This window comes from Acipenser ruthenus, chromosome 11, assembly GCF_902713425.1.
Source record: "Acipenser ruthenus chromosome 11, fAciRut3.2 maternal haplotype, whole genome shotgun sequence".
NCBI classification, from domain to species: domain Eukaryota; kingdom Metazoa; phylum Chordata; class Actinopteri; order Acipenseriformes; family Acipenseridae; genus Acipenser; species Acipenser ruthenus.
The window spans coordinates 20,413,193-20,440,976 of record NC_081199.1 but is presented as its reverse complement, the minus strand read 5'-3'; the positions used below and the strand labels follow the sequence as shown (position 1 = coordinate 20,440,976).

Below are 27,784 nucleotides of genomic sequence, written 5' to 3'. Positions count from 1 at the left end.
GTTTGCAGCACACGTGTCAGTTGAAAGGTGTGTTTTTGATTTGCTTTTTTTATTATTATTTAAGGAGTATACAAATATGCATTTGACTTAAGGACTGCTAGAATGAGTCATTCAAAATTACAATCAAACTGGACAAATCGTAGATCAGCATTTTACAGACATTCTTGTGCATTCTTTTACAGAAGCAGTACGTTTTTAATTTATTTCTATAGTTGAGCAGTTTAAAGTTAGTTGTTTTACCCAGCAATGAAGTTCTTGTTTCGTTGCTCCACACAGCAACGAAGTTCTTGTTTAGTTTTCTTTTTGATTTTATTGCTTCTGTAGTTAAAATGTCTGTAAAAATGTGTCTAAAAATAAATTAACCAATAAATGGTGTGTTTGTTATATAAACAATAATTTTGGAGTTGTTTAAGCACTGATATATTTTATGACATAACCCTCATGTGCAATATATGTGCAATTTACTGCTAATATAGCCCCAGATAATATATGCCGGTACACAGGGTGATATATTCAAAAATACAGATACATAAGCTAACATCACAAAGAGCTATTTTAACAAATAGACCATAAATGCAATAATAAAGCAATATTGCACAATACAACATACAAAAAACAACAATTAACAAAATCTCAAAGACCCAGCAATGTGTGTCCTCCCCCCTATTTTTTTAAAAAAAAGATATGACGATAAATGTGCTTTTGTTCCACTATTGTATTAAATTAGTTATTATAAATAGTACCACCTAACGTACGTGGTATTCGATGAATTGTTAACGTAAAAACACTGGACCACCGTTGGCGAAACGTGGTATTTACGTTGCCAAACAACGTTGTGCCAACATTAGGCCAATGAGCAAAAATACAATGGCCAACGTTATTATGTTTACTGGGAACAAGCCTAAGCAAGTTTAACATACTACAGGGGTGTTACTAAAATATTTATTCCAAACAGATTACAGTACTTTGGAATGTAATCTATATAAACTAGACACGAGTTTATGAAAACCGCCTTTTTTATTTTAGACAGCTGCAGCATCACATATTGCATCCTGTGTACCACCTAACCTTCGCTATCTGTGAAACACACAATGCGGAAATCACTGCCTAATAATAATAATAATAATAATAATAATAATAATAATAATAATAATAATACATTAATTTACTTACCACAACATGCACACCCGCTATAGGTCAAGCTGATCGTTACTCCAAAATTGCCTTCAACATTACTGATTTTTTTTTTTAAATGTTAAAGTTTTAAATATTAATTATATAACAGTTCACTTTGAAACTGCAAAGAAGCGCAAACTATATACAGTCAGTTTTCTTCAATGTGCACAGTGTATTTACCGGCTGTTTGCCAGGAATACAAGCCTGTTGTTCTGCTCGGGATTCAAGGTGTTGCGCTTTTTTGTTTGTTTACATCGACTACACAGGGGGGCGTGCTTACAAAGCATTTTCAAAACTGATTCGCTGGTAGGATGGGACCAGCAAATCAGATGCTAGCTAACACAAGCAGGAAAAGAAGAGCACGCCCACTGCTTGTCTGGCAGAAATACTGTAACTAGCAAGGCAGGGCGTTCGGTGCAGTTACGTTTACTTAAATAATGTTATTAACTATACGTGTTACAAAAATGTTATTATTGAATCGATTATCCAGTATTTATATCGATGTATATAACGAGGTATGGAATCGATCGAAAATCGATTTTTGATTTAATCGTAGCAGCCCTACCGGTTATTCTTAGTATTACAGGGCTAGTCGACGAAACACTGAGGATGGAAGGTGCCCACTTGAAAACCCCAGAGATGTACCCTACTTAGCTCAATCCAGACGGTTGTCATGCTGATGCGCTGGGGAGGCCGCACTTTGGTTGATCCCCGGAGCCAGCATCGCAGCCGTTGTGTGTGCTGATGCGCCAGGGAGGCAAAATAAGCTGATCCCTGGAGCCAGCATTACACTTCAGCCATTAACACCAGACAGAAGGATATCTACATCATCATATGGAAGGAAACGTAAATGGATGGAGACGCATATGGATCACATTAGTTTACGGTAAAGCTACGTCTTAGTTGGTGCTTATCTTGGCGAGAGCCGAGTTCAAATCAGCATGAAGTTTTAACATCTACTCTCGTGTAATGGAAATCATGAAGATCTGGATACGTCCAGTGACTGCTGTGAATAGTGCAGCTGGCAACAAGGGAAAGACCTTGTGACAGCCTGGAGAGACAGCTGACAGGAGGAAAGAGACCCCATTGGGGCTGGTAAGGGTTAGCTACCCTTGTCGGCAGTATCCAGCTCTGTGTTTACAGGATGCTGGAGACACCCGCCCAAGGCTTCTAAGAAATTAAAGAGAAAAATACCCCTAGAGTCTGCGAGAGCGGGGGCGGAAGATGACTCAACGTTGGACAACACGGTTAACGACTTAGGAACGGAAACGGATATGAGTATGGAGAGTACTTCACAAAAGACTAGTTCAAGATCTGCAGTTAACAAAGACATGGAACTCCAGGTTTGTGTCTGCGGCTGGAGCAAGGCGACAACGGTCAGGGGTTTGAAGATTCATCAAGGGAGAATGAAATGCTTGAGGGAGAAGGGACAAGGGCCTCGCATTGATCAGTACTTCTTACGAAGTCAGTCAAGTCAGTCGAATGAAATCCAGCGACAGGAAGCAAACCACAGTTCGCAGGATATCAGCACCCCTGTCATAGATGTGAGGAGGACTTGCATGGACACAGTTAGTGATGAACCTAATGATCCTTGTGAACCCGGTCAGACAAACCAGCATAAGAGAGAAAAGAACCTCAATGGGCACAAGCCTGGAGTTAAATGGCCAAGAGCTTGTGAGAAAACTGCATGGGACACAGTAAACACAGATCTCTGCGTTGCATTGGAAAGATTAAGTGGAACAGTTGAAAAGAAGCTGGATAAATTTGGGGACATCATCTACGCATATGGAAGTGAGAGGTTTGGAGTTGAAAAAAGGAAGGAAAAAGTACAAACTATTCCTGGAAAGTCTAGACGGCAGCAGGAGATTGAACGCTTAGTTAGAGAAAGGAGACAGCTGAGGAACCAATGGAGAAGAGCAGAACAAAGTCAGAAGGAGGGACTCAATCTCTTACAAAGGGTCATAAAAGATAAGCTTGCAACATTGCGCAGAGCTGAGCGCCTACGGAAACGCTACAAAAAGAAGGAGCGTGCGAGAGCTAACTTTTATAAAGACCCATTCAAATTTGTAAAGAAGTTATTCACCAGTGAGAAGAATGGCACACTAAAAGCATCTAAGGTTGAGCTGGAGAGATATTTGGAGGAAACACATACAGATTCAAAAAGGCAGGAGCCTATGTCAATTCCGTCAGACATCCCACCTATCAATCCACCAGAATACCAAATGGAGGACTGTGCACCTAAGTGGAAAGAAATAGAGCAAGCTGTGAAAAAAGCAAGGGCTTCATCATCTCCAGGGCCTAATGGAGTTCCGTACAGAGTGTACAAGAGTGCTTCAGGAGTTCTACGAATTCTGTGGAAATTGATGAAAGTGGCATGGGAAAAACAGGTTGTACCAAGAGCATGGCGCCGAGCAGGTGGAGTCTTTATACCTAAAGAAAAAGATTCTACAAGCATCAGTCAGTTTCGTCCCATTTCCCTATTAAACGTAGAAGGCAAGATTTTCTTCAGCATTATTGCTCAGAGATTGTCAGCTTACCTATTAAAGAACTGCTTCATTGACACTTCAATACAAAAAGCGGGCATTCCAGGTTTCCCAGGTTGCTTAGAACACATCAATGTGATCTGGCAACAAATTCAATCAGCTAAAAAGGAGAGGAAGGAGCTCCATGTGACATTCCTGGATTTGGCTAATGCATATGGTTCAGTGCCACATGAACTACTTTGGGCAGCATTTGATTTTTTCAGTGTACCGATGACAATAACAAATTTAGTGAAAGCCTATTTTGGAGATTTGCAATTCAGTTTTTCAACTTCAGAATTCAGCACTACATGGCAATGCCTAGAGGTTGGAATAATGGCAGGATGCACCATTTCTCCGCTGGCTTTTACCATGGCAATGGAAGTAATCATTAGGGCATCAAAATGGGTAGTAGGAGGAGAGCGCTTGGCTTCTGGAATGCGACTACCACCAATTCGAGCATACATGGATGACATGACAACCATGACTACAACAGTAGCCTGCACTAATCGATTATTGGGCAAATTAACCAATAACATTGAATGGGCACGAATGCAATTCAAGCCCACTAAATCAAGGAGCATCTCTATAATTAAAGGCAAAGTAGTAGATAAAACATTCTTCATTAATGGTGAGGCAATACCAACAGTGTCTGAGAAGCCAGTGAAGAGTCTTGGGAGATGGTACGACGGGGATCTAAAGGACACAGTTCGTGTGGGAGAAGTTAGACAACAAGCAGTGGAAGGGTTGAAGAGCATAGACAGCAGCGCTCTACCAGGTAAACTAAAACTCTGGTGCTTTCAGTTTGGTCTACTGCCGAGGTTGCTGTGGCCACTGACTGTGTACGAGGTTTCTTTGACAACAGTAGAGAAGCTGGAAGCTTTAATCAGTTCATACATCAGGAAATGGTTGGGAGTTCCACGCTGCCTCAGCAGAGTGGGACTTTATGGTAAAGGAATACTGCAGCTACCAGTCTCTGCTCTAACCGAGGAGTTTAAGTGCGCCAAGGTCAGATTGGAAATGACATTAGTAGAGTCACGCGATAAATGCGTAAGGGAGGCAGCACCTGTGTTGAAAACTGGAAGAAAGTGGGCGGCAAAGAAAGCTGTGGAAGATGCAAAGGCTGCCCTTCGAATTGGTGATATCATGGGGCAAGTTCAGCATGGAAGAGGGGGTCTTGGTTTCAGTTCAACTCCTCCTACATGGCACAAGGCGGCCCCAGCTCAAAGAAGGAAGCTGGTAGTCAACGAGGTGCAAAAGCAGGAGGAGAGGATGAGGTGTATAAAGGCCATTTCCCAGGCCAAACAGGGAGAATGGATGAGATGGGAGAGTGTGGAACAACGCAAGATTGGCTGGCAAGACCTATGGTCAATGGAACAGAGCAGGATCAGTTTCCTCATCAGGTCAACATATGATGTTCTCCCATCACCACAGAACCTAAACCTCTGGGTAGGAGAGGATCCCTCATGTCCTTTGTGTTCATCACCTGCAACATTAAGGCACATTTTGACAGGATGTAAGGTGGCTCTTAGCCAAGGACGGTTTACTTGGCGCCATGACCAGGTGCTGCGATGTTTGGCCTTAGCATTGGAAGACAAGCGTAACATGACCAATAAGTTGCCACCTGTTCCATCAAAACATTACACACAAAAGACAACATTCCTCCGCCCAGGAGAGCAACCACCAAGAAAAGGTGTTAAAACCAATCCTCGCCCAGGACAACTGGAAGCTGCTAGAGACTGGAAAATGCTGGCAGATGTTGGTCAACGGCTTATTTTCCCACCTGAGATTGCCACCACTAACCTTCGACCAGATATTGTCTTGTGGTCTGGATCAGCACGCCTTGTTCACCTGGTAGAGTTAACAGTGCCATGGGAGGATGCTGTAGATGAGGCGTATGAGAGTAAGAAACTGCGGTATGCTCAACTAGCCACTGAAGCGGAACAGCGAGGATGGAGAGTTCGGGTTTACCCAGTGGAAGTGGGTTGTCGAGGATTTGTGGCACACTCTACAACCCGGTTTCTCAGAGACGTCGGATTCAGTGGCCAAGAGTTGCGTCGCACAGTGAAGAACTTATCTGAAGCAGCAGAGAGGAGCAGCAACTGGCTGTGGTTGAGACGGAAAGATTCTGGCTGGGGACAGGTAAGTAAGCTGGGCTGAGTTGAGTGGGGGACGGAGGGGGGTGATGCTGGGACGCCAGAATCACCGTCGAGCCCTCTTGAGGTGTCGTGGGCTAGTCGACGAAACACTGAGGATGGAAGGTGCCCACTTGAAAACCCCAGAGATGTACCCTACTTAGCTCAATCCAGACGGTTGTCATGCTGATGCGCTGGGGAGGCCGCACTTTGGTTGATCCCCGGAGCCAGCATCGCAGCCGTTGTGTGTGCTGATGCGCCAGGGAGGCAAAATAAGCTGATCCCTGGAGCCAGCATTACACTTCAGCCATTAACACCAGACAGAAGGATATCTACATCATCATATGGAAGGAAACGTAAATGGATGGAGACGCATATGGATCACATTAGTTTACGGTAAAGCTACGTCTTAGTTGGTGCTTATCTTGGCGAGAGCCGAGTTCAAATCAGCATGAAGTTTTAACATCTACTCTCGTGTAATGGAAATCAGCGATTGTTTTTTTATATCACCGATACTGTTTATTGTGTGGCCTGCCGAGATCAAAAAACAATTCAGGTGATCCGCGAACAAAAAACTGATCTAACTTATTTATACTGGGTCGAGAGAAAAGTTATAGCACCTACACAATGTCCCTTAGTGTGACGTATAGTGAAAGTATGGTAAAGCATAGGTAGCCATTGTAAAGCCCAGACAAGTATGGTAACAATAATGTCACAACGACCATGTCTTCACAATAACAGGTGGTAGTATTCTGCAGGGTTATTTACAATTGCTGGTGAGAAGTTGCAAAATCAATGCATCAAAGCACAATTTATTACATAAGAAATTGACTGCAGATGATTACTTTCTTACTTTTCAGTACTACGCTATTATATTTTATGTTTTGTACACATGGTTTGTACTACAGTAAAAGTTTGCCTCCCTTTTTTAAATAATGCACCTTGAAGGTGTGTCCTTAGTGTAAAAATATGAAATATAATAAATTATATACTACTGTGTATTTGTTGCGATCATTACTTATCATTCTTACTAACCATTCAAGAAACAAGAATATTATATGGTAGTGTCTGTAGTACATTAACAACAAAAAAAACACCAAAACAAAAGGAATGGTTGTTCATTCACTCGTTCACACAAACCAGAGTTGCTAAACGTCTCTAACCCATGGGGCAGAATGGGCATGTGTAACATCCCATTGGCTGGATATCCCTGTCTCAGCCAGGAAAACCGTACACAAATACAGTTCACAAAGTTTAAAAACAAATATTTACACAAAGTACAGTATGTATGAGGTTAAATGTGCATGTTTAGAATTTTTTTTATGTGATCCGCTGCCAAAAGATTGCCTCATTTGACAACATTATAAACATGGACCCATTCAGACAGTTGACCAAAAAAGCAATACTGGTGAGCGGGCTTCCATAGCTCCTATAACTTATTTTAAGATAACGCAGAACTACTGTAAATCACAAGGAAATACGAACTGGTCTCGTTATCAGTGTTGCTTTGCCATCAGTGCTGTTTACTGGATGCTTGATACCGTGGTCTTCTTTTTCATGTTTTGTCTTTAGGGCTACATATTTTTAGATCATTACTGGCAAAAAAAAAAAAACCCAAAACATTTGTAATTAAAGTAAGACTAAATGCCGTGCTAGCTTCTTGTTACCCAGTGCCTATAAGTTTGCCTGCAACTAATACAACTGAATGTATTATTTATGATGTGCTTTTAAAATAGTTAAGAGTTAAAAACAATGGTACATGATGGAAATAACAGGGTAGGATGGGGCAAGATGCAGTTTTTTTTCAGTCACTACTGCCTTGTATATGCACAGGTGGCAGTAGTTTAAAAATAAACTTAATTCCTTTGGAAATCGTATGTATTATCAATGTTTTTAACATGGGCATTTTGCCCCATCCGACTCGTGAAACTTTGTTCTTGTAACTTGTAAGGTATGAATAGTTGACAAATAGTGTTTTCTATTCTAAGCATTATTTGACATTGCGACGATCTAATAAATAAAACTATTAAGCTTTATTTAAAATAGTTTTCAATCTGGAAGTTTTCAGGAACAAAAAAAAAAAATATTCATGTAAGATATGAAATATTTTAATATTAGCTATTTAATAAGCTAATATGGGGGCATGTATTTTGGTTACATTTATGAATGTTTAAACCTTAGGCATTGACAGATACAACCAAAAGTTTTGCATTCTGTTATAGAATTAACACCTTTTGCTTCATAAAGTTGAATGAAACCTGCTGAATAATGTTACGTTAACATATTGAATTATATAACGATTTGTAGTTTTCCATATAAGGACAAAAATTAAAAAATGTGACATTTCGAAATCTAACATGAAATACTGTACTAATATTATAACTTCCAGTGGTATAATTTTGTAGTTTCTTTGATTACATTTTATTTACTTGAGTAAACCGGGCTTTTCACCCGATGTCATGCAAATGAATGGGAAAGGTGGGGCTTGATATGTAAATTAGTTAAGTATAAACTGCTCGTCCTGTTTTTAAAGATACTAGTGAAATTTTGTGAAAATGTGGTTTCCATGTGCAGAGAACAGTAGCCGCCAGTTTCAATTGGGCAGTAGCGATCTGAGGAGACTTGTGCTGTCAGAGATTCTCTCCTTTCTTTTAAGTTGTGTTGGATTTATAATTAAAGGTAAAGTAGTAGATAAAAGGTTCTACATTAATGGTGAGGCAATACCAACCATGTCTGAGAAGCCAGTGAAAAGTCTTGGGAGATGGTATGACGGGGAACTAAAGGACACAGTTCATGTGGGAGAAGTTAGACAACAAGCAGTGGAAGGGTTGAAGAGCATAGACAGCAGCACTTTACCGGGCAAACTGAAACTCTGGTGCTTTCAGTTTGGTCTACTGCCAAGGCTGCTGTGGCCACTGACTGTGTCCAAGGTTTCTTTGACAACAGTTGAGAAGCTGGAAGCTTTAATCAGTTCATAAATCAGGAAATGGTTGGGAGTTCTACGCTGCCTCAGCAGAGTGGGACTTTATGGTAAAGGAATATTGCAGCTACCAGTCTGTGCTCTAACCGAGGAGTTTAAGTGCGCCAAGGTCCGACTGGAAATGACATTAGTAGAGTCACGTGACAAATGCGTAAGGGAGGCAGCACCTGTGTTGAAAACTGGAAGAAAGTGGGCGGCAAAGAAAGGCTGTCCTTCGAATTGGTGATATCATGGGGCAAGTTCAGCATGGAAGAGGGAGTCTTGGTATCAGTTCAGCTCCTCCTACATGGCACAAGGCAACCCCAGCTCAACGGAGGAAGCTGGTAGTCAACGAGGTGCAAAAGCAGGAGGAGAGGATGAGGTGCATAAAGGCCGTTTCCCAGGCCAAGCAGGGGGAATGGATGAGATGGGAGAGTGTGGAACAATGCAAGATTGGCTGTCAAGACCTATGGACAATGGAACAGAGCAGGATCAGTTTCCTCATCAGGTCAACATATGATGTTCTCCCATCACCAACAGAACCTAAACCTCAGGGTAGAGGATCCCTCATGTCCTTTGTGTTCATCACCTTTAAGGCACATTTTGACAGGATGCAAGGTGGGTCTTAGCCAAGAATAGTTTACTTGGCGCCATGACCAGGTGCTGCAATGTTTGGCCTTAACATTGGAAGACAAGCGTAACATGACCAATAAGTTGCCACCAGTTCCATTAAAGCATTACACACAAAAGACAATATTCCTCCGTCCAGGAGAGCAACCACCAAGAAAAGGTGTTAAAACCAAGCCTTGCCCAGGAAAACTGGAAGCTGTTCATCTGGTAGAGTTAACAGTGCCATGGGAGGATGCTGTGGATGAGGCGTACGAGAGAAAGAAACTTCAGTACGCTCAACTAGCTGCTGAAGCGGAACAGCGAGGATGGAGAGTCCGGGTTTACCCAGTGGTTGTCGAGGGTTTGTGGCACACTCTACAACCCGGTTTTTCAGAGATGTCGGGTTCAGTGGTCAAGAGTTGCGTCGCACAGTGAAGAACTTATCTGAAGCAGCAGAAAGGAGCAGCAACTGGCTGTGGTTGAGATGGAAAGCTTCTGGCTGGGGATCTCAAGCACAATAGAAAGAAAGCAACGCTGATGTACAGAAAAGTAAGCTGGGCTGAGTTGAGTGGGGGACGGAGGGGGCTGATGCTGGGACGCCAGAATCACTGTCGAGCCCTCTTGAGGTGTCGTGGGCTAGTCGACGAAACACCGAGGATGGAGGGTGCCCACTTGAAGACCCCAGAGATGTACCCTGCTTAGCTCAATCCAGACGGTTGTCATGGGGAGACCGCATTGTGGTTGATCCCCGGAGCCACCATCGCAGCCGTTATGTGTGCTGATGCGCTAGGGAGGCAAAATAAGCTGATCCCTGGAGTCAACATTACACTTCGGCCATCAACACCAGGCAGAAGGATATCTACATCATCAGATGGAAAGAAACGCAAATGGATGGAGATGCAGATGGATCGCATTAGTTTACTGTAAAGCTATGTCTTAGTTGGTGCTTATCTTGGCGAGAGCCAAGTTCAAATCAGCATGAAGTTTTAACATCTACTCGCATGTAATGGAAATCTTAATGATGCAAACAAATAAAACACAAGCAATACGTTCATTTGCAATTTTATTTGGTCAGTTCTGAGAGGATATCAACAACTTGTTGGATGTTGTCGCTCTGTTTTGGGCGATCGAGCTGGCTCATGACATCCAACTATATTTATTAACGTGGCGGGCAGACACGCGTTGGAAATAGCTGGGATCAAAAAAATGGAAATTAATTCAGTTCGACATTTAAGCTATAATACTATAACAAGGACATAACGCAGTTCATGGTAAGTGGTTTTATACAGAACTTGTAAACCCACAAGAGATATACAACATGACAGGCCACACACAGCAAAAAACAATAATTAAAAAAAAGCCGCCCGCGTTATCATTAAGGTGAACTACACCACCGCTAACCATAAAATCACCCATCAGCCACTACTTTCTGCAATATTTATAGTTAAAGATAACACGTTCATTAACATTTACACGTGAAATGCGGGTTTCCATGCAAAACTGGGCGTGGATTTTCCCATGTGTGTCATCATTTACACGAGTAAATGAGATTTGCCCTATTCCTCTCTTTGGCCGTTTTTTCCCGGCCACAAACCTCATTTACATGAGTAATTTTCCCAAACGTGCACATGCATCGCCATTTCACATGTAAATTGCCCCGCATGGAAACCCCATGAATGTCTGATGACATAATGTAAAAAACATTCTCTAGCATCCAGCATTACATTTAAAACAAAGCCGAGCAAGGAATATTTTAACTTAACATACATATGTCAATATACATATATCAATAAACAAGCCATATTATAACATGTTGTACATGCTATTGTTTGTGTTTGTTTAGCACTTCCCTTTAATAAGCTGCATGTTGGAATTATAGGTACTGTACATCATTGTGCAGATATACCACTGGAACTGGTTCTGCCATTTGGTGCTACTTGTGTTTGTACTTAATAAATGCTCAGTTAGTATATATTCTATATTTTATATTGAAATACCTATCCAATTTTGTTGGTTTACTATTACAAAAAATGTAACTTGAAAAAGATTGAACAGTAAAAATGAGGTTTCCCAGAGCTTCTCGCTACACTTTGCAGTTCTTCTTTACCTTTGTCCCCCCACTATTAAACAAAGTTAGGTGCCCCAGTCTAGAAGACTGAGTCAGAGCTGTCGATGATGTCACACAGCAGATCGCCTGCAGCACCAACCTGCAATAGGAGCTCGCCCTCAGGCAACCATCCATCAACCAATCCCGCCGCATTGATGTTATCATGGCTACTGGCCTTGCCTGTTACCCCCGTGCAACTGTGGTTCTTCAGGGCAACTGCAAAGAAAAAAAAAGACAAAATGGCTTAATGTTAAAATAATATTCACAAAGCATTGCATGTCAGAATCTTTTATGCGCAACACACTGAACAAGTTTCACGCATGAAAGGAACACAGCGTCCCTCCCACCTATTAGCAATTTATCATAATGTTTCATACATTATACATTGCATAAGCCTAACTGCCAAAAAGTTAAACCATTTCATTTATTTTGTTGACAGAAAAAAAGCCAGTAGTGGTGACTCCTCATTTCCCCCAGTCAGATGCATTCAAGTTCTAGTTAACATAGCTAAAGGTTCACTAATACAGGACTCAAAAGCACATTATAATGAATGAGAGAAAGGGGTCAAACATAATATAGGCTGCAGCTGATCTAGTCCTCCACTGTCCTACCTACAGAAACAGGTTCATGGCCAGGGCAGTGCTGGCTAAGTATGCTTATTTGTTGGTTTTTTGTTCAGTGTATGTGAATAGCTGCTTAAACTAGAGAGACGTCCGGTGTTTTCAATTCAATCCATTTGGTAAATTATGTACACAAGAGTTTCGTAATTTTGTAATTATGTGTATGTATATATATATATATATATATATATACAATTTAATGAGCAGCTTCTGTAGTGGTGGGTTACAGATGACTCTAATATGATTATTTACATCAGGACAGTGAATTATGATTGTGTGCTGATACAATCCATCAAATTAAAGGAGATTCATCAATATTACCTGTCATCACTATATAGATCTCTGTGGAAGGGTGGTGGGCAATTCACTGACACAAGGAGACAGTACTTTATTTGTAACGCCGCTCAGGCGCACTGATTTATTTTGACCAGTAGAGGGCGCTGTCCGTGGACTGGATACTGACAACAGTAACCAGAACCACAGTGTTTACCAATACAGGTACATAGGCACAGGCACAACAGTGCTCGTAAATAATAATGAAAACCAAAGGCGAAAGAAAGGGAAAATAAAACACAGTAATAAAACTACTGCTTACGCAGTGCCCCCACTGCCGCTAAGCCAGTCAGAACGGGTCTCCGTCCGACGCTCAATTACCCTCGGGTACGTGATTATTTCTGTTATTTATTTTCTCTTTAAATTATTTTAAGGCCGGCTGTTTTCCCCAGCCAGGTTTGCCTTGTTTTGTTTTAAAACTGACGTCTTCTGTCAGTGTAACTGTGTGTTCCCAAACACGGCCACCCGAGTGCACAACCAAGCGCAGTTCTTAAGGGCCGAGCAATCTCCCAAGGCCCGCCTCTCAGCCACTCAGAGAGAGGGAAAGCACACACACCCTCTTCCCCACCTCTCCGTGTCATCGCCATGACTGACAGGAGGATTGAAAATGGCTCGCATTTGCCAACCACTGGTCTCTATAGGTAAGTACAAATTGAACCTCGCAAAATAAAGTAAAAGAAAAAAAATATAGTCCACCCCTCTGCTTCGCTGTTCATTATTACATGTGCCCCACACATGCACCACCAGTAATAGGGAGTTGAGAGCCGCGACAGAGTTCATCAAATGTGTTCTTGTTATTAAATACAAAAGTTACACAAGATACAAAAGACTTGTGTCTTTTATTTAAAGAAGAAACACACACATTGGAGGATTCTCAGGGGAGGCTAGGGAGGCAGCGCCTCCCCATTTTTAAATATATATATACTCTACCGGTCAAGAGTTTTAGAACACCTCCATTTTTCCAGTTTTTATTGAAATTTGAAATTTATGCAGTTTAATGTCTCAATGTACTCTGGAATTAAAGCATAGAACAAATAAACAATTGGAGATAAAAAAAGGAATCATGGAATCGTTTTGTCTAACAAAACTTAATCTAAATTTTTGACTCATCAAAGTAGCCACCTTTTGCAGATATAACAGCCGAACACACTCGTGGCATTCTTTCTACAATGGAAATCAAATATTGTTCAGAATGTTCTTCCCAACACTGTTGCAGAAGTTCCCACAAATGTGTTGCACTTGTAGTTGCTTTGCTTTCACCCTTCTGTCCAGTTCATCCCAAACCAGCTCGATGGGGTTTAAGTCTGGAGACTGTGCTGGCCATTCCATGATTTGAAGCCTACAGTCTTGTTCTTTTCTTCTAAGGTAGTTCTGACATAGCCTGGAGGTATGTTTTGGGTCATTATCTTGCTGTAGGATGAACCCCTGACCAACTAGGCGTATACCAGAGGGTATTGCATGGCGCTGCAAAATGCTGTGGTAGCAGTTTTGGTTCAGGGTGCCACTCACTCTGTGCAAGTCGCCGACTCTGGATCCAGCAAAAGAGCCCCAGACCATCACGCTTCCTCCTCCATGTTTGACAGTTGGTGTCACACACCGAGGAACCATCCTTTCGCCTACTCGACGGCGTACAAAAACCTTGCGTGATGAACCGAAGATTTCAAATTTTGATTCATCGGTCCATAAGACCTTCTTCCAGTCTTCAGTAGTCCACTGGCGGTGCTTCATGGCCCAGGCAAGCCTCTTTTTCTTATTTTGCCATCTTAGCAATGGCTTTCTTACCACTCGACCTGTCAAACCTGCAGCTCATAGTCTTCTCTTCACAGTTGAAACTGAGACTTGCTTACTTCGACCAGTGTTAAACTGTGCTTGAAGCTGTTGTCCTGTGAGCCGCCTATCACGCAAGCGGTTGACTCTCAGAAACTTATCTTCTGATTCTGTTGTGGCTTTGGGTCTACCAGACCTCTTCCTGTCAGAGTTTCCTCGTTTCCAAGTGCCTTTTGATGGTGTAGGAAACTGTACTCACTGACACCTTGGCTTTCTTTGCAATTTCTCTAAAGGAAAGACCTACACTTTTAAGGGTTATAATGGTCTGTCTGTCTTCCTTTGTTAATTGCCTTTTTCTCGCCATTATGAGAGCAATATACTACTTCCTGCAGTACAATACTGTCCAAATAATGCTTAAGAGGGTGTAGTAACACAGTCTGTTCCAACACTGCTTTTATACAGACAGAGGGTTTGTAAGTAATCAGCAAAAGTTGGGACACCTGTAGGAATTGTTAGCATCAACTTTCAAGGCTTAATTTACTTCCATTGCTGCAGAACAGCTGTAAGTTGTTAACTCGTTACTTGTTAACTAAAAAAGGCCTTTTTGTGTAACTCTGAAATGTACATTATTTTTCAGTTTTTGGTAACCTATACTTTTTTTTTTAACCTCTGGCAGTTTACCGCTTACCTTTGTACCATTTCAGGTTATTCACTGGACTTGAACTGCTTAAATTTCAATAAAAACTGGAAAAATGGGGGTGTTCTAAAACTTTTGACCAGTAGTGTGTGTATATATATATATATATATATATATATATATATATATATATATATATATATATATATATATATAATTTACCACAAAACATACAGTACAATTAATAATACAAGTATAAGTCTCTGTGTGTGTGTGTGAGTGTGTTAACAGTACAAAAATAGAGATTGCAAGCAATATATCGCGGTGCAATTCTAATGGTGGCGCTTCCTCCATGGGCTTTGCCTATCTCGGTTTCTTCCCATTGAAATTGCATAAGACACGTGGTGCTTGAAAGCGTCTCTTATTGGATTAAGCGCAGTAATTTATTTAGTACAGGGAGACAGCGCCACCGACCCTGTATTGCCCATGTGCGAGAGAGCGAGGATTGAGAACAGTGAGAGAGAGTGCGAGAGATACAGTCAGAGTGAGCTAGATGCAATTGGAATTTTGAATTTGACAATTTTAATTATCACAGTTACACCAATGAAGAAATATTTATATATATGGAGGAAGCCTTAGTAATTAGGGAGGTAGGAGAGGAGCTCCTTATTATTATTTTTTTAATCAACAACTATTATAAATTTAAAATTGTCAACTTTTGTTTGTATAAGTCAGTTAGTTTTCAATGTTGTCATAACATTTGTGCTTAATTGTTATGTTTATTATTGTTATTATTTATTATGAAATTATTACAATTCTACTGAGATGATAAATGATACAGTTGTCTGCTTATTTCTGGATATTTGTATGTGATCTACATTTCAGTTCAAATACATTTATAGCAGGGGGATTCTCTTTTTTTCCCTTCTAATTACATTGGTGGTTAAATGTAGAACAAGGAAGCACTAGCTATGATGTAGCTCATATTAATATTAATATTAATATATCATTTAATTATATTTAATTAACTATAATTCTCCAAAAAAACTATTTAAAACAAACAAGCAAACATGCATTTTTTTATTAATACAGTAGATTATATTACATTATTATTTGGTTTATTACAGTAGATTACCAGCAGTGAAACAGTAAAGACAGGGAGACAGACCAGAGAGAGAGAGAGAGAGAGAGAGAGAGAGAGAGAGAAAAGGAGGGATTGAAAAAGACCTCAAACAGCCATCCACCCAGTGTGCTCTGCTGTGTGACGCCCTGTGATCAGAGAAAGGGAGGTAGAATAATACATCTTCAGCTAACCACCACACTAACACCATCAACCTGTGAGCTGCTCTGTGACACCCTTATATACACAGGTAGGCTCCTCTGACACACACCAACACACATAAGAGTGCCGTACAGTTGGGTTCAGCCACAACTCAAACTCACTAATTCTCCACTCGCGCTCCCGTCTCCCCTGCCTCAGACCTCACCAGCCGCCACTGGTCTGGGCGGATATAGGATTCGGATTCGGTTCACCGAATCATAAGTATTCAGCTGAATCCGAACCCTGATCAAAAAGTAGGTATTCGGGCCGAATCCGAAACTAAGTACCAGTTGCTGAGTTTTGATAATTATGTCAGCTTTTCTTATGCAAAAATGGTATTTAAAACTTTGCGTGTATTTAAAGTATTATGGATTTTCTTGTTGTTACTGCATCTTGTAAAGCGCTTTGTAATGGTGGTCCACTATGAAAGGCGCTATATAAAATAAAGATTGATTGATTGATTGATTGATGCCACCATTAAAGAAATTTATGAAAAAGCTCTCTGAAGATACTAACAGGCTCACAAGGGAAGCTGTATGTGGGAACTGTAAAGTGGAAAGGCGTAGAACAGCATTTGCTCAAACAGTTCTCTCTATAATTGGCACTTTATTCTGGAACTCACTTCCTTCAGAAATGAAGAGATTTTAAACTATTTTGTAATAAACGTAAGGTTTGGTTGAAACATAATAAATTATGCAATCATTAATTTATTCAGTATATAGCTGAATTTGAATTGTGGATATTGGATATTTATCCACATATTTGCTCTTATCTGCCCCCTATTTTACTGCATTTAATCCTGTACCTCAGAATATTGTAATCTGCCAAGTGTTTAATCTGTAGTATTTTGTACTTAATCATATCCTGATGTAACTATCACTATTTAATCATATCCTGATGTAACTTTCACTATTATCTGCTGTATTATTGAACTGTGGTTTGTCACACTTGAGAATTATTGTATTTCTTGTTCTTATTGTATGACTTATATTGTAACACTTGAATGTATTTGTATTTGCTTGCGATTGTAAGTCGCCCTGGATAAGGGCGTCTGCTAAGAAATAAATAATAATAATAATAATAATAATAATATTTATATTATATAAATTGTACTATAACTTGGTTATGTTAGCTGTTGATTGTTATGTATTCTTAATAGGTAATTTATGATTTTAATGTTGTATGTATTTGTAATCAAATATTCAATAGGAGGTTTTTGATATAGTTTAGAGTAGAAGTAATATGGAGATTTATTACAGTTGTCGTCAGTGTGTGCCCGGGGACTGTCAATGGAAATGTGCCCACTGGCTAAATTGAAAATGCAATGCATCTTGTGTCATGCGAGTGACACTTATGTTATACTTGTGTGTGTCCCTGATAAATAAACACAATAAATAAATAAAAGAAAAAAATGGTTGGGGACAATTTCACTGTCCAGGTGAAATGACCATGAAAGCAAGGCCTTTTATTTATTATTATTATTATTTGTTTATTTAGCAGACGCCTTTATCCAAGGCGACTTACAGAGACTTGGGTGTGTGCACTATGCATCAGCTGCAGAGTCACTTACAATTACGTCTCACCCGAAAGACGGAGCACAAGGAGGTTAAGTGACTTGCTCAGGGTCACACAATGAGTCAGTGGCTGAGGTGGGATTTGAACTGGGGACCTCCTGGTTGCAAGCCCTGTTCTTTAACCACTGGCCCACACAGCCTCCTATTTAACCTACAGCTATGGCCAAAATATTTGCATCACCTAGAATTTTAGGATTGAAACAGAAAAAAAAACAACTATATGAACATAATTTAGATCTTTTTACTTAATAATAATGTAATTATACTTAGTTTACTTAATTATAATGTAATCAAAGAAACTACAAAACGATATTGCAAAAGCCTACTGGAAAGCATACTAGTAGTACAGTATTTCATGTTAGATTTCAAAATGTCACATTTTTCAATTTGTCAGTTTTTTGTTAAGTATATGGAAAACTACAAAGTGCTATGTAATTCAATATGTTAACGTAACATTATTCAGCAGGTTTAATTCGACTTTATAAAGCAAAAATAGTTAATTCTATAGAGCAGTGGTTCTCAATCTGTGGTGAGTGGACCACTGGTGATCCACCGACTCCTTTCAGGTGGTCTATGGAAAGGTTACATAATTACAGAAAGGAAGCAACAGCATAGTTTATAGATCCTATTGCAATCCCAAAATTTGAGACCTTAAAAACTCGGCTACTGATGCAGGAAGAAAATGCATACGTGGAGACTATCTCCAAGTAAAAAAAAAAATGTCTCAACTCTCCGTCATGTATAGTTTTGGAGTGTCTGAAATGTATTCGTTATTAGGGAGTTTTCGTGTATTGCGCACATGTGCAGCTTGTAAAGTAACACACTCCAGGGTTTGTGCGTTGTTTTGCATTAACATATGGCTGTATGTTAATGCAACACAACGCACAAGCCCTGGAGTGTTATCCCACTTATAAAAAAATACAGTAAAAAAAAAAAAAAATTATATATATATATATATATATATATATATATATATATATATATTGTAAGATAGCGGGTTGTGAGAGACAGCAGGGAGGGGGTTAAAACCTCCCTGCGAGAAATGCACCTTTTTGTTTAATTTGTGTTTCATTGATTTGTTAATTGTTTTATTATTTAATTATCATCCGCACCTGGGCGTTATTGGAAATTAGGCCCAGGTGCGGGGTTTAAAAGAAGAGCAGGCAGTCTGTTCGGGACTGCTGAGTGGAAGGAGGCAGTAGGTGCGCTGTCTCCGAGTAGCCAAATAAGAGAGAAAGTAAGTGCTGTTTGTAAATCAGTGTGTTCGTGAAGACGGGTAAACAGCTTAGCTGTCCCGCGTTAGTCAGGGTGTTTCCTGTAAGTTGAGTTAGTGCTCAAGAAGAGCTAGGGGTTATTTTGATTTGTGTAATTTGTTGTGTTTTGTTTATTAAAAAATTGCGCAAACGCGCTGAGAAAAATCCATTTCTGTGTGCCGGGTCCATTCTTAAAGGGGCAACGAACTCGAGTGAGGGTGAGTCCCTTACATATGGTGTCAGAGAGTGTGGGCGCCCCTACGACCCGGGAAATGGAGACCATTGAACAATTAATTGCGAGGATCAACCGCAATACTGCTGCTCAAAGAGAGCGAAATGAGAGATGGGAGAGAGAGATGGGGTTGGCTCCAGTGAAAAGGAGGGAGCCAACAGAATTGGAGCGGCTAATCCTGGAATGGGAACAGGCTAGCGGAGCTCCGCAGCCTCCCGAGCCAGAGGGGGAGGAGCTGCCGCTGCCAGAACCCAGAGAGGAGGAGCCGCCGCTTCCGGAGCCCAGAGGGGAGGAGCCGCCGCTTCCAGAGCCCAGAGGGGAGGAGCCGCCGCTTCCGGAGCCCAGAGGGGAGGAGCCGCCGCTTCCGGAGCCCAGAGGGGAGGAGCCGCCGCTTCCGGAGCCCAGAGGGGAGGAGCCGCCGCTTCCGGAGCCCAGAGGGGAGGAGCCGCCGCTTCCGGAGCCCAGAGGGGAGGAGCCGCCGCTTCCGGAGCCCAGAGGGGAGGAGCCGCCGCTTCCGGAGCCCAGAGGGGAGGAGCCGCCGCTTCCGGAGCCCAGGGGGGAGGTGAAAAGTTATCCTCCACCACAGCCCCGACCACCGCCCCTACGGTCCAGTCCGGCACCGCTGCGTCCAGTCCCTCACCCTTTGCTCCAGGACACCCGGCCGGTCTGCCCGGACCTTCCTGCACTGGACCTTGAGCCCAGGAGTGTGCAGCACTGGCCACAGCTTTTCCCCTGGTTCCCTACTCCGCTCTTCCCGAGCACCCAGACGTCGCTGGGCTGCTGCCAGACGTCGCTTTTGCTCCCCCTGTTCGCTGCTTCGCTTCCCCTGGGTGATCGGACGTCACTGCGCCGGTTCCCAGGGGAAGATCTCTGCTCACTGCTGCATCCTCCAGTGCCGCGGTCTACGCTCCGGTCGCCCCTGTTGAGCCGTTGGGTCCCCTTGTCGCCGGTGCGAGGTCCCTACCTGGCTGAGCCGGGACGTGGACCGATCCACCCTCAAGCCTGCCCGTGGAAGAGGGCAAGAAGGGACATTTATGGACTTGAGGGTGGGTGGTTGTGTTTTAGGGGAGGAGGTGGCCGTCTCGTGGCCTGTGTCTTGTAAAGACAAGGGGGAGGATGTGTAAGATAGCGGGTTGTGAGAGACAGCAGGGAGGGGGTTAAAACCTCCCTGCGAGAAATGCACCTTTTTGTTTAATTTGTGTTTCATTGATTTGTTAATTGTTTTATTATTTAATTATCATCCGCACCTGGGCGTTATTGGAAATTAGGCCCAGGTGCGGGGTTTAAAAGAAGAGCAGGCAGTCTGTTCGGGGCTGCTGAGTGGAAGGAGGCAGTAGGTGCGCTGTCTCCGAGTAGCCAAATAAGAGAGAAAGTAAGTGCTGTTTGTAAATCAGTGTGTTCGTGAAGACGGGTAAACAGCTTAGCTGTCCCGCGTTAGTCAGGGTGTTTCCTGTAAGTTGAGTTAGTGCTCAAGAAGAGCTAGGGGTTATTTTGATTTGTGTAATTTGTTGTGTTTTGTTTATTAAAAAATTGCGCAAACGCGCTGAGAAAAATCCATTTCTGTGTGCCGGGTCCATTCTTAAAGGGGCAACGAACTCGAGTGAGGGTGAGTCCCTTACAATATATATATATATATATATATATATATATATATATATATATATATATATATATATATATATATATATCCTTCCGCTTTGGAGAAAAAAATAGTCCCTCAACAAGGCTCTATTATTTCTTGTAAACGTTAAACTGGAGGTTTTCAACATTTCCATTTATTGTAATTAATTCAAATGAATGAAGCCTCAGAAAATGAGATCAGGAGAAGGAGATCAGAAAATGCAGAACCTTTAGTTATTCCAAAAAATCATCTTAAATCAACTGGAGCTGTAGCTTTTTGCTGTTGCGCTGCTCGTTTGTAGAACTCTATCCTGGTTGACATTAGGCAGGTTGAATCGTTGGATTCTTTTAAGTCTAAATTGAAAACATCCTTTTTTGATGTGCTGTTATATAACTGGTTGTAGCCGGAGTGTATTGCACATAGGAGCGGGCTTGTTATTATTATAAAAATAAAACATAAAAAGAACAGAGATATCCATTGAAGTCGGAAGTCTTGAGTTGTGTTGCTGGGTAGGATCACAATGACCATCACCCCCGCCATTGTATTCCCCAGAGACGGTGGGGTTTGATCAGATGGTTGGGCGCTAATCCTGTGGGTGCTTTTAAAGGCTTTTTGCTGCCCTGAAAATGATTATGGTATGATATGCCAAACAAATACAATGCTGTAAGAACCTTTGAGATGGTAATCCCAAAAGCGCAATCTCATTTTCCTTGATTGCAGCTTTAAAATCAATCCCTCATACTGACTTTGCACAGGAGTTCAATGAATCACAGTCTTGCTTATGTGTTTGTGTGTGTGGTTCAGTGTACACAGGCATTTCAAAGAGTTGATCACTGTGACATTTTTCCACTGTACATGTACAGTACATGTAAAAGTGTTTGATATACAGTACAGACGGAGTGCCTCCATATACCCTCAGATTCTCATACTAACTTGTGCTAAAGAACATACTTTTTGAGTTTCAGCACAATTGGAAAAGTGGTTCTCAAGATAGCTGCACAACTGTAAAATGACAATGTACCGTTAGGCAATTGGACAGACAGCAAACAGCCTCTATATACCCAAAGATTATGATCCATACCCCAAGATATATGCAAATCTCTCAAGTGTGACATACCTTCATATGATATGCCTCACATGTATGTATCCCTTTATAAAGATACCTGTCTTCCCTCTCAGCTCCTAGTCCAGTAGTCACGTACTGGTGTAGTGGATTTCTTTTGCCTGCCAGGTCTGTTTACTGTACATTCTGCTGTTGCAAAAAATTTAAAAAAGCCTTAATTTGATTCCAGGTCCTTCCCCCAAATCAATTCTCTTGGAATTCTGAATCACCTACTAAGAGATACATTAAAGGGAATGGCTGCATATGACAGGTAAGTGGGCAGAAAACCAAGAGCATTTCATCTGAACACACTTAGTGGTAGGTATACCAAAGTGTTGCACCTATAACAATTGTCGCAAACAAGTCATAAGTCTTGGGTGAAACGTACTAAACAAGCACAATGCTATTTGCGACTTTTTAGGGAATGCTTTGCGGCAGCAGTTTCCGTTTGTGGTTCAAGCGTAGATGAATATGCAATTATGGGTGTTCCTGCATACATTTACAAAAAGGGGGTGGAGACTGGGAAATGCCACTCATTTGCACTGTCTGCTTTTTCTCGTGCGTTGCCAGTTGTGCTCAATGCATTTTTGAGGCAAACAGCCAAATACCTATTTTTCCCTAAAAGCAGGGTGTACATAAAGGCCTTACAAACACATTTCTATGACATTTCTGGCTTCCCCAGTGTTTCGACAATAGACTGCACAAGTGTCGCTAACCCCTCCAGCTCATTCTGAACAATATTTTAGGCTGGGCAGTCGCCTTCACTGCTCTTGTACTTTTGTTTTTCTTACTTTCGTTTTGCTTTGTTTCTCTCGCGTTTCACTCTCTCGCGCCAAAACACTCCACACCAAAACAGGGAAAACTGCAGGGTTTTATACTGGTGACCATCTCCCAAGTTAATTCATTGATTAATTTGTTGCTAATCGGGTCACCTTCTACACAGTGTTAAGTGGCCAAACAATAAACAAACAGAACGGCATGTTTTTAAATAAACACAAAATACATTCAAATCATACTAAAACAATGATAATAATGGTAGCACAATGAATATAATAATCATACATAAATAATAAAAGGGGCAGGCACCCCGTCACAGTGGTATAATGCAAAATGTGTTGCTGGTCCTTTGAAATTCATATTAATGAGAATTGACTGTCCTCCTGCAAGTATTATAACTTGTCAATATGGAACCATAATGCATTAAGTGTTAATTGACTAGGCTGCCAAGTTAATAAAAAAAAAAGCAAAAATCATTTAGATTTTAATAATTTAAAATGTTTTTTTCGCATTGTACACCAATGTGTACAATGTAGCAGCATGATTTATTTTGTTACCATACCAGTAGCCTACAGGTTAAAGTAAAAAGAAAGTATGCTAGGTGTTCATTTGATTTGAAATGCATCAGTAAGAAAAAATGTGGAATTTCTTACACCCACCATTGCAAAGTAACAAGTTAAATTAAACCAAATTTACTTTGACATTAGACATGATTTGAGAGCTATATTGAGGCCAGTGGCTTTTTTAAAAAATACCAAGATGTAACTAAACAATAAATTATACAAAGTAAATCTAAAACAAGAAGAACGCATCAGTTAAGATAAGTCATACCAATAGCAAGTTGCATTTTGTAATACCCCATCTTATAGTTTCATGTGTGGTGGAAAGGTTTTGGAAAATATATATATATATATATATATATATATATATATATATATATATGTATATATCTGTATTGTTTTTTTAAAGGTTTATTCATGCTAAGATGGTATACTGTGCAGCTAAGCAGAAGTAATACAGTGCCCACCTTGGCTGGATCATGAAAAGCTCTAATGAGGAGATGTTTTGTCAATAGGTGAAGGATGAAAAGCTTAAACTGGAGCGAGGAAAGATTTTGATATCAAAAGCCATAATGGAAATGATTATACCACATTCAATAACCAAAGCTGTACTGAAAAATGAATTTAGAATACTGACTGTGTCAGAAATACAAAACACTACAAGGATTATATTTTAACCCACCTGTCAATCCTCAGCAACCTCAGGCCTTCCCCAGAGTTATTTCTCATGTGGTCGTGTTCTTAAACCTTAAGGTCAGTGGTTAACTCTGGCCTTTGAGATGATGGAGGCTGTGTGGTCCAGTGGTTAAAGTGAAGGGCTTGTAACCAGGAGGTCCCTGGTTCAAATCCCGACTCAATCACTGACTCGTGTAACCCTGAGCAAGTCATTTTATGTCAGGATTATTACCAGTTATTGGCAAGGAGGATGAAACTTACAGCAGAACAAGATCCCTAAACAAGTGGTTAGCAGACTGGTGTACAAAAGAAGGTATTGGGTTTATAAACAACTGGGATTGTTTTTGGGAACATCTGGTTATTACAGGAAAGATGGGCTACATCTGAATAAACTGGGACAAGGAGACTGGCAGAAAACATTGAAAGCTACAAAGTTAGTTATTTAAACTAAAGGTGGGGGTGGACGGGAAAACAATTACCAGCCAATTTCATAAAATTGACGTCACATTATCAAAATAGTTCACGTTTATATACAGTACTGTGCAAAAGTTTTAGGCAGGTGTGAAAAAATGCTGTAAAGTAAGAATGCTTTCAAAAATAGACATGTTAATAGTTTATATTTATCAATTAACAAAATGCAAAGTGAGTGAACAGAAGAAAAATCTACATCAAATCCATATTTGGTGTGACCACCCTTTGCCTTCAAAACAGCATCAATTCTTCTAGGTACACTTGCACACAGTTTTTGAAGGAACTCGGCAGGTAGGTTGGCCCAAACATCTTGGAGAACTAACCACAGTTCTTCTGTGGATTTAGGCAGCCTCAGTTGCTTCTCTCTCTTCATGTAATCCCAGACAGACTCGATGATGTTGAGATCAGGGCTCTGTGGGGGCCTGTGGCAAAGTGCCCCCCTGTGTATGTTATATGTTACGTGTTGTGTGTAAATGTTGGTGTATAGTCCTTGGTACACGGGATATAAACGGGTCTGTGTAACACAAGTGTTTAAAATGTATATTTGTATTTAGGCACGAGGATGGCACAGCACTTCACGTGCAAGTAAAATGTATTATGTGAGCACGGGGAATTGCACTTTATTGATTCACGTGCAGTTGTACCGCGACTCCAACTGAATGATTGATTAGCAGTCGAGTCTCGGTACAACTGCATATATAGATGCACATTTCTTTCAGTCGGGGTTGGGTGTTCGGTGAGTGGAGAACGGGTGTGGAGAAGAGTAAACTAAAATAAAATAAATTGATAGTGGTTTCACTCACCGTGTTTGTGTGTCTGTCCGTGTCCGTTTGTCTGTATAGTCTGTTTTGTTTATCTGTTTTATTTTGGCCTAAAGTGCCGTGTCCGGTGTTTTTGTTACAACCGTTTATTTTCTGTCTGTTTATTCATTAAATGCTGAGCGAAAGCATTCGCTCAGCTCCACCAAACTCCACCTCTCTCTGTTGTTTGTGTTCCTGTTTCTGCCGTGACGTCACCGCCCACTCAGCTACCTGTCACAGGGCCATACCATCACTTCCAGGACTCCTTGTTCTTCTTTACGCTGAAGATAGTTCTTAATGACTTTCGCTGTATGTTTGGGGTCGTTGTCATGCTGCAGAATAAATTTGGGGCCAATCAGATGCCTCCCTGATGGTATTGCATGATGGATAAGTATCTGCCTGTACTTCTCAGCATTGAGGAGACCATTAATTCTGACCAAATCACCAACTCCATTTGCAGAAATGCAGCCCCAAACTTGCAAGGAACCTCCACCATGCTTCACTGTTGCCTGCAGACACTCATTCGTGTACCGCTCTCCAGCCCTTCGGCGAACAAACTGCCTTCTGCTACAGCCAAATATTTCAAATTTTGACTCATCAGTCCAGAGCACCTGCTGCCATTTTTCTGCACCCCAGTTCCTGTGTTTTCGTGCATAGTTGAGTCGCTTGGCCTTGTTTCCACGTCGGAGGTATGGCTTTTTGGCCGCGAGTCTTCCATGAAGGCCACTTCTGACCAGACTTCTCCGGACAGTAGATGGGTGTACCAGGGTCCCACTGTTTTCTGCCAATTCTGAGCTGATGGCACTGCTGCACATCTTCCGATTGCAAAGTGAAGTAAGCATGATGTGTCTTTCATCTGCTGCAGTAAGTTTCCTTGGCCGACCACTGCATCTAAGGTCCTCAACGTTGCCCGTTTCTTTGTGCTTCTTCAAAAGAGCTTGGACAGCACATCTGGAAACCCCTGTCTGCCTTGAAATTTCTGCCTGGGAGAGACCTTGCTGATGCAGTATAACTACCTTGTGTCTTGTTGCTGTGCTCAGTCTTGCCATGGTGTATGACTTTTGACAGTAAACTGTCTTCAGCAACCTCACCTTGTTATCTGAGTTTGGCTGTTCCTCACCCAGTTTTATTCCTCCTACACAGCTGTTTCTGTTTCAGTTAATGATTGTGTTTCAACCTACATATTGAATTGATGATCATTAGCACCTGTTTGGTATAATTGTTTAATCATACACCTGACTATATGCCTACAAAATCCCTGACTTTGTGCAAGTGTACCTAGAAGAATTGATGCTGTTTTGAAGGCAAAGGGTGGTCACACCAAATATGGATTTGATTTAGATTTTTCTTCTGTTCACTCACTTTGCATTTAGTTAATTGATAAATATAATCTATTAACATGTCTATTTTTGAAAGCATTCTTACTTTATAACATTTTTTCACACCTGCCTAAAACTATTATTATAACTATTTTAAATCTGTTTATTTCAACTTGGTTTATATTTTCCCTGCACGAAACCCCTAGGTGGCGTAGTCATTACACTTCTTAAATTGCATTACAGTAACACAACTTGTTTTTTTTAATTAATAAAAATATTAGATGACCACTGTATTTCTTTAAATAGCCATTTTAAAAACTGTATGTAAAAAATGACATTACACTGTGGTATGACGATAGCTGCAGTATATTTTTTGATGGTGTAATACTGTGACATCCCTTGCTCCACTGACAGCACTACTCTACCGAAATCATAGACCTCCAGCATTAATTAATTAACTGATGCAGAAAGAGTCTTCTCAATGATTGGACTAAACAAGACGGACACACAGAATGCTGTAGCCTTGGAAGGCACGCTGTCCTCTATCATGACAATCAAGATGTCTGATATGGAGCCCAGCTGCTTCAAGTATGAGCCCCCAGCAGAAGTGATCAAGGCCTGCAAGTCAGCTACAACTGTGAACATGCAGCAGCTTCAAATGCTGGCTCAGAATGCACTTAAGGTAATGATTTTAAGCCCCCAGACCCCCTACATTCCCTTCATGCCTACGGCACTCACAGCACTTCACAGCACACTAAAATTGTACTTTTTCAAAAGTCTCACTCAAACAGATTCCTAAAAGTTGGCAGCCTGTCGTGGGTTGATTGACAGTAATTTCTACCCCTCAGTTTCTTTGTATAATCACTGAAATTCTACTGTAGCCTATCACAGGCTTTGTTCAGCTGACTCGCTCTTGTTCAAACTGCCACAGGAAATCCAACTCCAGTACACACTGGAGCAAGTGTGAAGTACTGAGAGGACTCAGAGGAGGAGAAGATTATTTCAATCAGATCAAACTGGCTAATTACTAAATCAAAATAGTAATTAAACTTACCGTAGAATGGAAAGATTAATTTCAAAGTGGAAGACAGTGCCCAAAGACAGCAGTGACAACAACAACAATAACGACAACTCAGGAGGAATTGAACCACCACCTATAAAAATACTTAAAGAAAGCCTAATGTTACAGGAGCAGCCAGGGCAAAGTGAGAAGCCAG

General features: G+C 41.1%; 1 pseudogene; it reads right to left on the bottom strand.

The window, feature by feature from the left end:
• The window catches only part of LOC117426748 (aryl hydrocarbon receptor-like), a 168,125-nt pseudogene that overhangs the window by 72,827 nt on the left and 67,514 nt on the right, over nt 1-27,784 (bottom strand).